The sequence below is a fragment of the Lissotriton vulgaris genome, chromosome 7, assembly GCF_964263255.1.
Source record: "Lissotriton vulgaris chromosome 7, aLisVul1.2, whole genome shotgun sequence".
NCBI lineage: Eukaryota > Metazoa > Chordata > Amphibia > Caudata > Salamandridae > Lissotriton > Lissotriton vulgaris.
Window position 1 is genome coordinate 1,113,540,470 of NC_141695.1, and position 16,948 is coordinate 1,113,557,417.

Sequence of the window (16,948 nt, forward strand, 5' to 3'; positions counted from 1 at the left end):
TTGGCTTTTGTAGTTTGGTTTGCCCTGTTCCCATCATGCACTGGGACAGGAACAGACTAATTTGCATACAGCCAGGTTCTGAAACTGGGATGGTGCAGTGAGCTAAAAAACGGTGTTGGATCTAGCCCTGATCTCTTGACTGGGTGAGAGCTTTCTGCTTAATTCAGAGACTCTGTCCCTCACCACCCCTTGTTGTAAATATTTTTGTCCACCCTAAGCGTGGAAGGGTATTCTCAGATGTGAGACCCTTGCTCATTGCACCATCAGGATTCAAGCAAACCGGGCCGAAGACGGCTGTAATGCCAGAAACCGGTCCCCGGGAGCTTGTTTCCTTCTCAGTGTAAGAATTGGCTTTTGTAGTTTGGTTTGCCCTGTTCCCATCATGCACTGGGACAGGAACAGACTAATTTGCATACAGCCAGGTTCTGAAACTGGGATGGTGCAGTGAGCTAAAAAACGGTGTTGGATCTAGCCCTGATCTCTTGACTGGGTGAGAGCTTTCTGCTTAATTCAGAGACTCTGTCCCTCACCACCCCTTGTTGTAAATATTTTTGTCCACCCTAAGCGTGGAAGGGTATTCTCATATGTGAGACCCTTGCTCATTGCACCATCAGGGTTCAAGCAAACCGGGCCGAAGACGGCTGTCATGCCAGAAACCGGTCCCCGGGAGCTTGTTTCCTTCCCAGTGTAAGAATTGGCTTTTGTAGTTTGTTTTGCCCTGTTCCCATCATGCACTGGGACAGGAACAGACTAATTTGCATACAGCCAGGTTCTGAAACTGGGATGGTGCAGTGAGCTAAAAAACGGTGTTGGATCTAGCCCTGATCTCTTGACTGGGTGAGAGCTTTCTGCTTAATTCAGAGACTCTGTCCCTCACCCCCTTTGTCGTAAATATTTTTGTCCACCCTAAGCGTGGAAGGGTATTCTCAGATGTGAGACCCTTGCTCATTGCACCATCAGGATTCAAGCAAACCGGGCCGAAGACGGCTGTAATGCCAGAAACCGGTCCCCGGGAGCTTGTTTCCTTCCCAGTGTAAGAATTGGCTTTTGTAGTTTGGTTTGCCCTGTTCCCATCATGCACTGGGACAGGAACAGACTAATTTGCATACAGCCAGGTTCTGAAACTGGGATGGTGCAGTGACCTAAAAAACGGTGTTGGATCTAGCCCTGATCTCTTGACTGGGTGAGAGCTTTCTGCTTAATTCAGAGACTCTGTCCCTCACCACCCCTTGTTGTAAATATTTTTGTCCACCCTAAGCGTGGAAGGGTATTCTCAGATGTGAGACCCTTGCTCATTGCACCATCAGGATTCAAGCAAACCGGGCCGAAGACGGCTGTTATGCCAGAAACCGGTCCCCGGGAGCTTGTTTCCTTCCCAGTGTAAGAATTGGCTTTTGTAGTTTGGTTTGTCCTGTTCCCATCATGCACTGGGACAGGAACAGACTAATTTGCATACAGCCAGGTTCTGAAACTGGGATGGTGCAGTGAGCTAAAAAACGGTGTTGGATCTAGCCCTGATCTCTTGACTGGGTGAGAGCTTTCTGCTTAATTCAGAGACTCTGTCCCTCACCACCCCTTGTTGTAAATATTTTTGTCCACCCTAAGCGTGGAAGGGTATTCTCAGATGTGAGACCCTTGCTCATTGCACCATCAGGATTCAAGCAAACCGGGCCGAAGACTGCTGTAATGCCAGAAACCGGTCCCCGGGAGCTTGTTTCCTTCCCAGTGTAAGAATTGGCTTTTGTAGTTTGGTTTGCCCTGTTCCCATCATGCACTGGGACAGGAACAGACTAATTTGCATACAGCCAGGTTCTGAAACTGGGATGGTGCAGTGAGCTAAAAAACGGTGTTGGATCTAGCCCTGATCTCTTGACTGGGTGAGAGCTTTCTGCTTAATTCAGAGACTCTGTCCCTCACCACCCCTTGTTGTAAATATTTTTGTCCACCCTAAGCGTGGAAGGGTATTCTCAGATGTGAGACCCTTGCTCATTGCACCATCAGGATTCAAGCAAACCGGGCCGAAGACGGCTGTAATGCCAGAAACCGGTCCCCGGGAGCTTGTTTCCTTCCCAGTGTAAGAATTGGCTTTTGTAGTTTGGTTTGCCCTGTTCCCATCATGCACTGGGACAGGAACAGACTAATTTGCATACAGCCAGGTTCTGAAACTGGGATGGTGCAGTGAGCTAAAAAACGGTGTTGGATCTAGCCCTGATATCTTGACTGGGTGAGAGCTTTCTGCTTAATTCAGAGACTCTGTCCCTCACCACCCCTTGTTGTAAATATTTTTGTCCACCCTAAGCGTGGAAGGGTATTCTCAGATGTGAGACCCTTGCTCATTGCACCATCAGGATTCAAGCAAACCGGGCCGAAGACGGCTGTAATGCCAGAAACCGGTCCCCGGGAGCTTGTTTCCTTCCCAGTGTAAGAATTGGCTTTTGTAGTTTGGTTTGCCCTGTTCCCATCATGCACTGGGACAGGAACAGACTAATTTGCATACAGCCAGGTTCTGAAACTGGGATGGTGCAGTGAGCTAAAAAACGGTGTTGGATCTAGCCCTGATCTCTTGACTGGGTGAGAGCTTTCTGCTTAATTCAGAGACTCTGTCCCTCACCACCCCTTGTTGTAAATATTTTTGTCCACCCTAAGCGTGGAAGGGTATTCTCAGATGTGAGACCCTTGCTCATTGCACCATCAGGATTCAAGCAAACCGGGCCGAAGACGGCTGTAATGCCAGAAACCGGTCCCCGGGAGCTTGTTTCCTTCCCAGTGTAAGAATTGGCTTTTGTAGTTTGGTTTGCCCTGTTCCCATCATGCACTGGCACAGGAACAGACTAATTTGCATACAGCCAGGTTCTGAAACTGGGATGGTGCAGTGAGCTAAAAAACGGTGTTGGATCTAGCCCTGATCTCTTGACTGGGTGAGAGCTTTCTGCTTAATTCAGAGACTCTGTCCCTCACCACCCCTTGTTGTAAATATTTTTGTCCACCCTAAGCGTGGAAGGGTATTCTCAGGTGTGAGACCCTTGCTCATTGCACCATCAGGATTCAAGCAAACCGGGCCGAAGACGGCTGTAATGCCAGAAACCGGTCCCCGGGTGCTTGTTTCCTTCCCAGTGTAAGAATTGGCTTTTGTAGTTTGGTTTGCCCTGTTCCCATCATGCACTGGGACAGGAACAGACTAATTTGCATACAGCCAGGTTCTGAAACTGGGATGGTGCAGTGAGCTAAAAAACGGTGTTGGATCTAGCCCTGATCTCTTGACTGGGTGAGAGCTTTCTGCTTAATTCAGAGACTCTGTCCCTCACCACCCCTTGTTGTAAATAAGAAGTGAAGGACAGCTTGAACTGTACATTCTTCTGATTGTGCCAATGTACCAGCTAACTAACGTATCCGTCCTACTGCGCTGAGAAAAGGAAGGAAGAATTAAAATGAAACATTTTCCCTAGTAAATGTTGCAAATGTTTATAAATGTATTATTCATGTATGCTTCTTTTGTTAAAACTGTTTTTTTAATGCGTCAGGAAAGTGCAAACTCATACCATCATAACTGACCAATCAGTACAGGTTTTCCTGAAAGATGTTACATCTTTGTGTAGTCTGCCAAAATGTTGTGTATAAAACTGACCTCTCCAAAGGAGGGGGTGGTTTTCTCAGCTCAGCTGGCTTCTAGGCTCATTAGGGGGTGTGTGAGCTCTTGAAGAGAAGGAACAGATTAGGCCAGACAGCCTATGGGTTAGGTACGAGAACGTCCCGGGAGATTGCTGAAGGGGAGGTGCGTCCGAGGAGACTCAGGGGGAGGTTTCTCGCTTCCACGTCATATCTTGGCACTGCAGGCGCATTCCTTTGAGGTCTTGTGAAGGAGGGGCTATCTCACTCCCTGCTTGCTCTTTAGACACAGACAGATGCAGAAAAACAGCTGATTAAATAGAATTAGATGCTAAACTTTCAGTTATGCTTTACTAATTAATTAGGTCTGAAATGATTTATTTGTCTTATGCATTTATTTCTCTTTATGGGAGATTTTTGCAAACTATTTGATTTTTGATTAGCCTTGCAAGACTATTTTTCTTAGAAACTCCTTAAGAATTTTGAATGACATTTTGCGCCACATTTTTTATCCTATATATAATGCTTATATGCAGACTGTAAAATGTTCTGTATTAATGCTATTTTTCCTGTTTTCCAAATTCAGTAACCTGATTGATATTTTACTAATGAATAAAGGGTCAGAGAAAAATTTACTTTTGACTAGAAAATAAAACCCTTTAAAATAATCAACAACTCTCTTTATTGGCTTACAATAATAATTGTATTTTTGACTGTTCATGATTATTAAAGTCTCCTGAAGGTAAATTCATGGTGTGAAGGGCCCAACACCTTTTGAGCGGTAAATTAGAGGTAGCATGAGGGTTTTGCATTGAGAAATTACCAGAAGAAATTACCGCTCCATCACTAGCACCTAGACAAAACATACAGATGCAGCTGTTGTTTGGGAATATGTACTTTGGTCTTATTTGAATATACAAATAAGTAGCACACACTTGGAGAGGGACCTTTCTGGGGAGAAGAGCAAGACAGCAACTATGATGTAGATCTAACATCTACAGACTGAGGTACTGGGTCTGCTGATAACACCCAGAGATCTTCTGATATATAATCATTCTACTTCTATACAAGGGGAGGGACAATAGGCTACACTGTCTTTATATAATGACAGCACCTTTCATGATATACGGACAAATTACTATGCTTACCTTACTGGTGTTATTCATTTTCCTGCTTGTTGTGGCATGTATACTGTTTACTAGAGCTTGTTAGTTAAAATAAATATTTTAAACTTGTTTGTGACTCTGTCAGATCTTTATTGTGGACAAGTACAAGAGTGTGAGCGAAAGGGTGTGTCTTGTAACCACGATTCCTGAGAGAGTCGGGAGTGTTGTGTTTTGGGGTGTCTACTCACTTGTTTCTCTGTGAGTGAGTAGGAGAGCAAGTGAGACACTATAGCTAGCTTTCCACAATTGCAAACAGATTACAATTTACCAAGTTAATTTTTACATGAATATCTTTTAATATGATCTTCCCTGCAGTCCTAAATAACAAAAAATAACGTTGCCTCAGCTACTCTATCACTCACTCCCCACACACCATTACATAACATCTCTCATGATTCTATATCCAAGACTGCCTATTTACATAGTATGTTAATGTCACCTATCCCTGAAAGATCCAAAACACCTATTGAGGTACTGTGGGAAATTGATTTATCCATTTCCCTTCCTAATCCTGCTTGGAATAAATGTAGGCTTAAATTATGTAAAACATTTTAAGCAGCTCAAATTACACAATCTATATTTTTTATTTATAACAGAGCTCTCATTACTCCTGAATGCATCCCCAAGTTCTCTCCCACCCCCTCTCCTTTATGCTGGTCCTGTCCTTCATTCACAGGAACTTTAATTCACCCACTATACTATCATTTCGATGTGTTGACATTTCGGGAATCTATCTGGGCAAAGCATTTAGAAATATTTCACTACAATATTCCATTATCAATACAAAATGTTTTTCTTGGAACTGCTTCACAGGTCTTTGACAGTATTTCTCCTAAGCCTATGTTATTTGATCTTTTTATTGCTCTTGCATTTAAGATGATCCTTTTTTTGTTGGAAAGACACCTGTAAATTATCTATATTAACATGGTGGAATTTTACTTGTGATGAACATAGAAGAGCTACTGTTTCTTCGTTCTCAATGTCTCAGAAATTGAAATCTGATCTCCTTTGGTTACCTTTCACTTTGTATCTTTCTGCTCACACACCTATATCTTAGTACTATTTTTTCTTCTCTCTTTTCTTTTCCTTATTCTTTCCTCTCTTTCACTTTTTAAAATACAAAACATAATTGGTACATATTTAATGACAAGCATTGCTTTTGTTTTTCATCCTCTAAACTATTAAACTATTTTGTCATTGGCTTGTTACTATTTACTATTGATGCTGAATTGCTGTTATTGCTAATGTTCTTTTCTTTGATCCTTCAATAATTTTCTTTTTAAAGTAGTTAGCCTACTATGTTTTGTTATACTGATCTGTAGATTTATGTACCAGCAACTTCTTATTTAAGTAGACTTTAAATGCGACTCTTGTTAGTGGCATGGCCACACCTGCCTCACCTCAACCATGTTCGTCTGTCGGGCTAAGGCCTGCTGCCGATTTCACCAATCCTGGTTGTCAGAGCCCTTCACAATAGGGTTGAGCATGCTCTGCCTGTTTCAAAGAGCTCGAGACCATGAGATTGTGGTGCTTCTCAACTCCTAACCATGAGAGCAGGCCCCTGGTCACCTGAAGGATGTGCCAGCATCTCTGTGACTGAGCCTCAGACAGCTCCATCATGTTCTGAAGTCTTTGATGAGCAATTAGAACATTGGAATGTTGGGAGCTCCAGTGAAAACAATGGAGTGCTCTGGGCTTATAATGGCTGGTATAAGCCTGGAGCTCCAACATTCCAATGTTTCTTTGTTCACAGCTCTGGCTGTGAACAAAGGCTTCAGGGAACCTGAGGGGATTCCAATCCCCTCACGCTCCCAAAAGGCTTTGTTTTTTTTGTTAGAACATTCTGTCCTCTAGTGACAGAATGTTCTAATAGCCTTATAGCCCTTCGTAGATGGGCTACACCGCTATTAAAGTCCCTCTCCCTTGTTAAAGGCCCTCGCCTTCGGCTCGGGGCCTTTAACGCTGGAGAGGGCCTTTAATAGCTGGTATAGCCCTCTACGGTGGGCTATAAGGCTATATTCCATTCTAGGGCAGATCCACAAAGTGAGATTGCAACTGCCATAAAGTCATTGAGGCAAATTGTTATCCTCCACACATTCCATCCTTAAACACACATGTAAAAGTAAATTCTGCGAGTGCCCTTCAGTAGAAACCATATATAGAACTGTACAAAGGTGTAAGATAGTGTGTTTTGTATTTTATTTCATTTGACTAGAGTGGTCTTACATTGAATGTGTCATCAAGGGCTTACATTGGAATGCATCACAGTATCTGTGCAACTCGATGTTTGCACAGGAGGGAATGCACAAAATCAAGACTGCTTATATGGCGCCTCTTCTGAAATAGTAGTATTTTACATGATTTCATCATTTTAACTGAAGAATTTTAGAAGGTGATCTTCAGAGTAAAACAGTATTTTGTTTAACAGTTTTGAACAGGCTTAGCTTTCAAGTCCTCTTAAGTCAAGTGTGTTTGACCTCACCCATTTACTTTACTGTTTATTTAGCTATTCATCAGTTGGATTTATTTCGATTATAGAACCAAATGATCTTGGAACACAAAGAAGAAAAAAAAAAAAAGATACAAATGGCAAATTGACATAGCAGGGGCGGTAGTGAAAGGCAGGGGATGATTCACTGTTTCAGAGTGAGGAGGTCACAAGGTGTCATACATGTGGCTCAGAAAACTTAATGACCACTTTAGCTGAGCCTTGCCTTCCCCTGTGCCTTATAGTCAGACTCACACCCAGGCACACCTAGCACACCCAGCAAGAGCACAGTCTCTCAGTGTGACCTTGTCAGTTTGTCCTCTTCCATGGTTCCCTGAGCCGGACTACCAATTACTGCTTCTCTGGGCAGCGCCTGTCCTCGTTACCTGTCTAACTCTGACAAACATGACTGAAGTGAGAAGTAGAATCCGCTGATAATAGACTCCCTGTTTCAGCTGATGCCTCCCCTGCATGTCCATGGACCACCTAAATCAGATCATCAAGGGAACAGCACCAACATCCACCGACCATGCACGCAACCTAGGATTCATCCTCGACTCCTCCCTCTCCATGTCTAAGCAGGTCAACGCCATCTCCTCCTCCTGCTACAACACCCTCCGCATGCTCCGCAGGATTTACAAGTGGATCCCGACCGAAACAAGAAAAACTGTGACACAGGCCCTCGTCAGCAGCAGACTGGACTATGGCAACGCACTCTACGCAGGAATCCCAGCTAAACACCTACGACGACTACAACGCATTCAAAACGCATGCGACTGACTGATCGTCAACGTCCCCCACCGCAGCCACATCATCCCCCACCTGAGAGACCTAAACTGGCTCCCCATCGACAAGAGTATAACCTTTAAGCTCCTCACCCAGGCACACAAAGCACTCCACAACGCCGGACCAGCCTACCTGAACAGCAGACTCAGCTTCTACACCCCCACCCGCCAGCTCTGCTCCGCCAGCCTTGCACTCGCCGCTTTCCCCCGCATCCAACCAACGACCTCCGGCTACAGATCCTTCTCCTACCTTGCCGCGAAAACCTGGAACACCCTCCCTACCCACATACGACAGACCCAAGACCTACTCGCCTTCAGAAGACTCCTCAAGACCTGGCTCTTCGAGCAGTAGCAGCGCCCCCCCCCCCACTCTCAGCGCCTTGAGACCCTTACGGGTAAGTAGCGTGCTCTACAAGTACTCTGAATAATTGATTGAATGATTGATGGTATTTTCCTACATCTAACTGTAGGCTGTATAGACTAAAGTTTCAGACTAAACAAATACTCTTCTCCATCCGGCCACTATCAATTCTTTACCTCAGCTAAGCACTTAAGGAATGTCACAGCTTGTAGACCAAAAGGCTGAGATTTTAGACATGTATCTCTACTTCCTACTCACTGTCAGCTGCGTTTGCCATGAGATGCATGCCCCTTTTTATACAAAATACTCTATCTGCTCTTCCAATAGACTGATCAAATGCCGGTAAAGAAGAATTCCTCAAATTCAAGCGTCATGACTAGCAGTTGTGGCAGGGATTCTGCCCAGGAACAGAACTATGTTTGGGACCATAGAACATTGGCATGTAAGAACTGAGTCACCATACTACCTCCGTACCAATGAGACCGAGTTTGACTAGCCACAGTGCTTCAGTTGCCCTCCCAAAAAGTGTGTGCTCACATACAGCAGCTGCGTTCCCATGTTATATCTAGGTGGTAGTGTCTAACCAGAGAGAATAATAAGGGGCATTGTAGTTTGACCTTGTCTAACGTGTTCAGACTAAACCCCAGAAAAAGAACAGAATGGAAAAACACATACAGGTTCTTGTGAAAGTACAATGTGGCACACATGGGGAAAACTATAATGGGCCATGCAGGAAACACATGACAGCTTCCCTGTGGTCAGACTAATAGCATTAAAAAGAATACTAAATATAATAAATGTAACCAGAAGCTAAACATACTCAAAGCATAGTTCAGAATTGAGATTTACTGGAAAACAAATGGGAGATAATGTCAATTTGGAAAAACAATCAAATGATGCTGGTTTGGAGGAATCCATTGGGAAACTTGCCATCTCATAGGTTAAAGACTCCATGAAGGAATCTTATTCCGCACATGATGATTGGTCGAAAGCCCAAGTAACAAGCTCCAAAGAGCAGATATGATCTTAGGTCTCAGCCGATGCTTAGACAGTTATTGGGCAACCTGCATCCATGTTAGCAAAGCCTGTATCCTGTGATCTATATACTGATTCACAAGTTTCCTCGTAGGCTAGCAGCTCTAACTTTTCATTGTGAAGAAGTCGCAGTCCCAAGGAACAGTTCTGAAAATGGGTCACTAAGGGACTCATCAGCAATCCAATGTTTAGGGTATTGGGTGTCTGCGAACCCAAGCAAATGTCCAGTGCCCATTCAAACTGGCTCATATACATACAGTGGAACACAGGTTGCATGCAGGTAAACCAGGCAGGTGAAAATGTCAGGGCCCAATCACGCAGTGGCGTAGCATGGGTTGCCATCGCCTGGGGCAAGGCAAGTATTGCACTCCCTGACCCGTGGACCGTTAACCTTCACCACAAGCACATGCTATCAATCACCCTTCAAAGCAAATACCCAACATCAATCACCCTTTTTCAGATAACATCCTTACACCACAAAAACAACACAAATTATGAGCACCAGTCACCAATGACACTCCACCGAGCACTGTTCATAAAATAACCAGCATCAAGTACGTACCATCAATCCCTCCACGATCAGACACTCTCCACTGGAAGCATTCATATACCATCGGCTCCAAGGAGGTAAAAAGCCTTTTTTCGTCCCGAGGTGTGGGGGTCCCTGCCTTTGATGCAGGTTGGAGGACAGACAAGGTGGCATGTTAGACAGGGAGGGCAACTTGAACTGCTGCTTTCTACCCTAACTGGAGTGTTTTCCGTACATCCAAGCTTCCCCTCTGCATGCAGGCCCTCTGCTAGTCCTGGCTGCAGGATCTATACACGTGAATGGACAACCAGAAGTTGGGGGTCAAGACAGGTAACAACTCAGTGGTAAAGGGGAGTTAAAAACACCCCGGTGTGACTAAAGTGGTTATGCAATGGACTTGTGGGATGACTGTGCTTCAGCTTTCATTAAAGGGTCTGAAGGTCAGAGAAGACTCTTAGGTCATGTAACCATGAAGTAAATAACAAATCAGTTATCTACGAAACCAGGAAGAATCTTGATTATCCATGGTCTGGCATGATCAGTGGAGCTGTGCTTCAGGGTGGGATGTTTTCCATTCTGCAGTCCAGACTTAAAGAGTAAGTTTAGGCCAACACATTCAATGTCAGTCAGGTCCCACTCTCAGCACCAATTTGAAGATGTTGAGTTGAGTTCATCTCAGACCTACACTACTTCAGTCCTGCATGCGTGCTGCGATGAGATGCAAAAAAGTTGTAATTAACCTCACCTCCCTGGCCAGGTTCCACCCCCATGACTCCAGCAGTACAAGGATCGGCTGGATCAGGGTTTGGCAAAGCTTATTTGGAGTCTTGGGGGCTTTGACAATAATCCATGGGCTCCAACATTGCAGAACCTGGCCAGTGTTCAAGTGCGCATGTTAGGCTGATCAGAGCAAGGCACTAGTCCAAACCGACATGCGCACTTTAGCCCAAGTTGGCCTGGCACCTGGCTCTGTCAATCAACAAGCAGGCAGGATTACTTAGAGGAGAGGCTCCCCTCTCCCCCTCATGTAACTACTTTGTCCATCCTGCTCATGCCGCACCTCTTGCACAGCACAAAAAAAGTCAATGACAATATCTTTGTGGGGGTTAATATCCTGGCAAACAAATAGGGGGCAATGGCACCACGCCCCTATGAATAAAAGCACCACTGTCCACTTCCCCTTCAAGATCAATGGTTTCTTTTAAAATGTTGCACCCCTAAGAATTGTGTGCCAAGGGCAACTGTCTCTGTGGACCCGCCCATGCTTCGCCACTGCAATTAAGATAAAGTTCCTATAGTTGCAACATCCCAAAGATCTGAAGCATACGCATACGATAGTGTTGGAGATGCTCCGGTTCCAGGGCACCCTACAAAAAGTGCATCCATTGCGGAGAAACAGGAACAGGATGAGAATGCTGCAAATGAGAAGAAACAGCAATGGGAATCCTCCAAATACACTAGAGGAAAGAGAGTGGATAAAAGCCAGTATTACTGTAATCATTGTTTCAAAAGAACTTATGAGACTAGAGCCTATAACCTTAAAAAAGTGGCCAAGGCCAGCAGTACTAGAGGCATTAAAGATTAGATCCACTAATTCTCCTATGTGCAGGGGAAGTTTTGTATTTAACAATAAGTGTATCTCATTAGACGTTCTAGCCACCTGCAATTCAAAGGTCTCGCAAGCAGATCTAAGTGCTACTTCTTGTTGGAACAATAATGCCTTGAGTCTGCTTAGCTTGTTGAAATTTGTCTGCAAAGTTGGAATCATAGGCCACAACGAGCTATCTACAATCCCATGTGGAGGGGGAAACAAGACATTGTTGCAACTAGTCACTAACTGGGAAAATGACAAAATATCGTCTTAATCACTAAGCATGAGATAGCTCTCATTAGAGAGTACGGTAACGAAAGGAAAAATGGCTAGAGCCGGAATCCCTTTCAAAAAGCAAGCCAAATTAGGCACTGAAGCGTTACAGGTGCTGTGAATTTTAACATGTTTACAAAAAAGTGAATGTCTGACAGTAGAGTCGCATTGTTCTCCCCTAATAAAAACTTCCTTATAGGAACGTTCACAACGATATGTAAAGGGAAGTGACTATAACTCATGAATAATGCTGCTTCTAACGGGTTTATATCTACCAATAGGGAACTGTTTTGTGCATGCTGTAAATTGAAATGTCGAGATAGGCAGTGAAATAACACCATGTATTAACCAGACTGCCCTAGGCGTTTCAGCTCCAGTAAATAGAAGTTAATCTAATTTGTTTCTAAATGCAGCAGTATGTAGGTTGCATCTTTCATGGCCCTTCATTGTTGGTTACGTGTTAAGTTAAAAGGCAGAAATAAATCACTGCAATTCAAGTAATGCTACCGGAACGCGGCCATTTATAAGAGTTTGAAGCATCCAGCTAAACTGCATCATATATCTAAGGTGACTTTGCTCATAATGTTGACATATCACCTTGCACAATATCAATAACGGACAACACAATGTTGTTCAAGTTTTAAATACAGAATTACAAAGTAATAATACTATTATCAACAATAGTTAGCACTTCATCTAAATTATCTTTCATTATAAGTAGAATATACAAATCTTTTAGAATGTGGGAACCTGGAACCTAAAAGAAAATCTGACAAATTCATGTCTTTGGACAGAAGAGAAAGATGGTGATTCACTGCAGACAGTGTGGAATGTTCATTGTTGACCTAACTTTCCCATGGAATAGGTGGTAAAAATACCAGAATGTGTTGACTGAGAGGATCAGATCTTCTTGATTTGAACCCTGGCATGGAATTAAGAAAACAAGCATGTTATGTTATTTTAATCTTATAAGACGCACAGCTACCCAAGCGTTTCCCCGCGCTGCCTGATAGGAACAAATAAAAAAAGAAAGGGCTCTACATATTTTTCAACCAGGTTTTTAAACACTTCGTAAATAGTTTCAGTCCAAAGTGACGTAGGGAGGGAGTTCCATAGAGAGGGACCTAGACAAGAGAAGGACCGGCCGACCATATGCGACAATCTAGTCCTAGGCACCGTGAATTTAGCCTGATTGGCGGAACGTAAGAGATGTGGTAGGAGGTAAGGAGGAAATAAAGCATTTAAGTATTGGGGTGCCTTACCAACTATGAGTTTGAACATATAGTTCAGGACTAAGAAGATAATATGATTCTGAAGCCTTGAGCCAATGAAGATCCCTAAGAGAACCTGAGATGGAAACTGTTTTAGGAACCTTACAAAGTAGCCTAGCCACCGCATTCTGCACAATCTGCAGTATATGTAACACATCCTTGTTGCCTCCTAGATATAGAAGGTTTCATAGTCCAGTCTAGAAGTGACAAGAGCCTGAACCACAGTACATTGCCTAGACAAAGGCAGCATCCAAAGGATTTTCCCGAGCCACTTATTGATAGTTGAGCAGATTGAAGACACTTTCACTGCTTGTTGCTTCATTGACAACTAGTCATCGATAATAACACCTAAGTTCCGGACCTGATGATTAGGCTGGGACAGAGCACCCATTTCAGGCGGCCAGTGTTGAGGTCCTCATAAGTCTTTTTTCTTACCCAGAATCAGCACCTCCGTCTTTTCACCATTGAGTTTGAGCAGGTTGGCTTGCATCCATCCTGCTATGTTCCTCAGCCCAGACTGAAGGGAAGATGATTTTGATGCCCTTCTAGCAGAAAGGGAGAAAACAATCTGGGTGTCATCGGCATAGGAGAAAAGGGACAACCCTGCATCTTCAGCAATCATCGTCAGAGGCCTGACATAAATTTTGAACAAAAGAAGGCTAAGGATGGACCATTGTGGCGACAACTATTTGTGTCCACCAGCCAAAATAACCATACTCCAGGACCAGAAAATGAAGAATTAAATGTACCATTCTGCACCATGCTATTTAATTGGTCTTCAGAATAGTTTGTCAAATTCTGCCAGTTATCAAATGGAGAAAAAGAGGGAAAGGTCGGGGCATTTAATTCTTTAATTGTTGCCAAACCCACACAAGTAATCTGGTGGATTGTTTTGTTCAAGAAAATCATTTGTGTGGGAATTAAACAGACTCAAAATAAGACTTCTGTGTCCCCTACCTACCAGGACTTCGTACCCCAAATCGATTCCAAGTTGATGATGTCTTTCCAGTAATTATAACCTTTAAGGGCTAACTGGTTGGCAAGTGAAGCTGTATAAATGAGCTTAGTCTGAGTAAGCGTATATTTTTTGGGTGGAGTAGGAATCAGTTTAAGGTAATATGATATAGGGTCCGATGTGTCATGTCCCGTAGAATATGTGAGCTTATCTTTTTGCTTTTTAAAACTCCCTTGTGAGGGAGTTAAACAATGCTCACATTGTGTATAATGAAAATGGGGACGCTGTCCACTGGCTCTGGGCAGAAAATGATGTCTTTAATGAATATAACAGAACATATCGGCATAATTTGCTTAATTAGGAGTTTCACTGCCAAAATATCGACACCCAAAATATCCACATACCAAAATATTGTGTCCAAAATATAGATGTCAAAAATATTAATATTAATTAATTAATTAAACAAATAATGTTAATTTATAATATAATTTCAAAATGTTAAAATTATCTAAAAATATAGCAAATAAATTATATATATATATATATATATATATATATATATATATATATATATATATATATATATATATATATATATATATATATATATATATATATATATATATATATGCAAAATATATGATCATGTGATGTCATAAGTGGGCATAAATATAACATTACTCTTTGCATTTGCTCTTTATTCTTAACTAAGATGGTATATACAGAAATTGCATTAACATTGGAAAGATAAAGCTTTTGCACTTTGCATTTATATGTATATTTACATACACATGTTCGCAAAGATATCCACAAAATTTCCACCAATCTTTCAATGTCTGACAAATTTGAAATGTTGATTGCATGCCACACTGAGGGCTTGATTTCAATGCAGTTTAGAAATCATTCCGACTGAATCGGTTTGGGAATGTTTTCCGACCGACTTGGATCGGGAGAGTCCGACCAATCGATTATGATGCATCCGGATGCTTCCAGATACGATTTGGTCGGGCTCCCATTGACTTCAAAGGAAGCCTATGTCCGACTGAATGCATAGGCTCCCTTTGTAGAAAGGGGTGACTGGGGAAAATCGGGCACCCTGTGGTGGGTACCTCCTGGTGTCTGCCACACTGTGCATGGCTGGTAAGAGGGGACCAAAGGGTACCCCCCTGGGCCCGATTAGGAAGGCTCCTGGTGCAGGGGGGCCTACTACGAGCCCCCAAAGTCTGAATATGACTGCTGATTTGAGTCAGATGGCACGATTCAGAAAGATTGTACGTATCCTGCATTGTAATCAGTAGTTCGGAAATACCCCCGTATAGATGTACGAGTCTGCTCCAAACGGCTCGGTCATTCCGAATGCCGTCGGGTTCGGATTATGGTATTCGTAACATCTAACTAGATTCATAATCGGTCGGTAGAAAACCTTTACGATTCAGTCAGAAAGACACATTCCCGAACTGATTCGGACAGAGCAAATGCCGTTAGGAGGCCTTCCAATTCCAAACTGCATCGGAATTTGCCCCTGAACGGTTCAACGTTAAAATTACTTGTATGTTCCTTTAATTACTTTTTTATTGGTGGAGGGAGAGACAGATCAAGCCCCCCAGTTAAGTAACAGTCTGCACTTTACACTCTATGTCAGGAATCCCTCTAATAACTCCAGTGGCAGGCGCAAAGAATTTGCGCCAGCTCTTGTTAAAAGTGTCTGTTGTTAAATATCCATGCCGGATAAGATGGAGTCCATGTTGGAGAGCCTCTCTCCACTTCATGATGCAGGAGTTGTGACGTTCCGCCATCTTCGGACAGGGTTAGATCGTATCACTTCCTGTAGTGGTCTGCGGTCTAGTTGTGCGTCCCAAAAACGTTGGTGAACTGCTAATGAACCTGCGTGTTTATTCACGCGGCACACTTGAACTGAATGATCATCCCTGACAGAGGTGTTGTTTGTTGCGCTTCATGTCAGAATTACTTACTTTCCGAGGAATGAGAATTTCTTCTGCTGCTAGCCATCTGTGAGGGAAGAGAGTGTTGCTTGTGTTTTGGTTCTGGAATTGTTTTCAATCTCAGAAATTTCCCCTTAGCAGAATACGCTATTGGAGAACCTGGGAGAGCCGTGACTGAACCAATGCTTGGGCCTGTGAAGAGAGTCGAGGGATAATCGTGCTCAAGGAGTAACTTTTGTCAAGGGAAGAACTCCAAATACTCAAGTAAGCGTGTCCAGTGTCCTTGCTGTTCCGCTCACAGAATATAAGAAGTGCTCCAGAGCATGCGAGTGTTTTCAAATAGAACCTTGGAACTTACCTGAAAGTAAAGACTAAAACTGAAATTGCTCTAGAGACTGAGAGAGAGCAATATTAGGGCAAAGTACTGTGAGGTAAAAGGTAGTTGTGATATCACTTCGTGTTTGAGCAGAAAAGAGAGCTTAGACTTTGTAGTCAAGAGTGACAGTCTATCTGACTACAGAGAAAGACATTTTTCTAAGAAAAAACTAGAAAGCAAGACTGATAAAAAAAACTGTACATAACTAAGACCCCTTCAGGTTGAAACTACTAAAGCCAGTTCAAGGGCTTGATTATTGAGCTGGCTGGGGTTCTTCCAGTTAATCAGATTCGTACTGAAAAGACATATATACAGACAAAACAGCATAGAGAGGAGCTAGCCTTAAGTGAGACACAGGTAATAGATAAGTAAAGAGAATTATAATAAGAAGAGTGTTACTAAACATTGCTAGGGAGGATAATTGTTTGTGTTTATTTGCAGAACCTCCTTCCAGACATAAGAAAGGAGCCAGTGTCCAGAGGCCTGTCTCTCTTGCTTTGTCTTCCACTTCCCTTTTCCTCCGGGCTGAAGTTGGTGGCTGCTGTCTTAATCCGTCTCTGGCTTTGGTA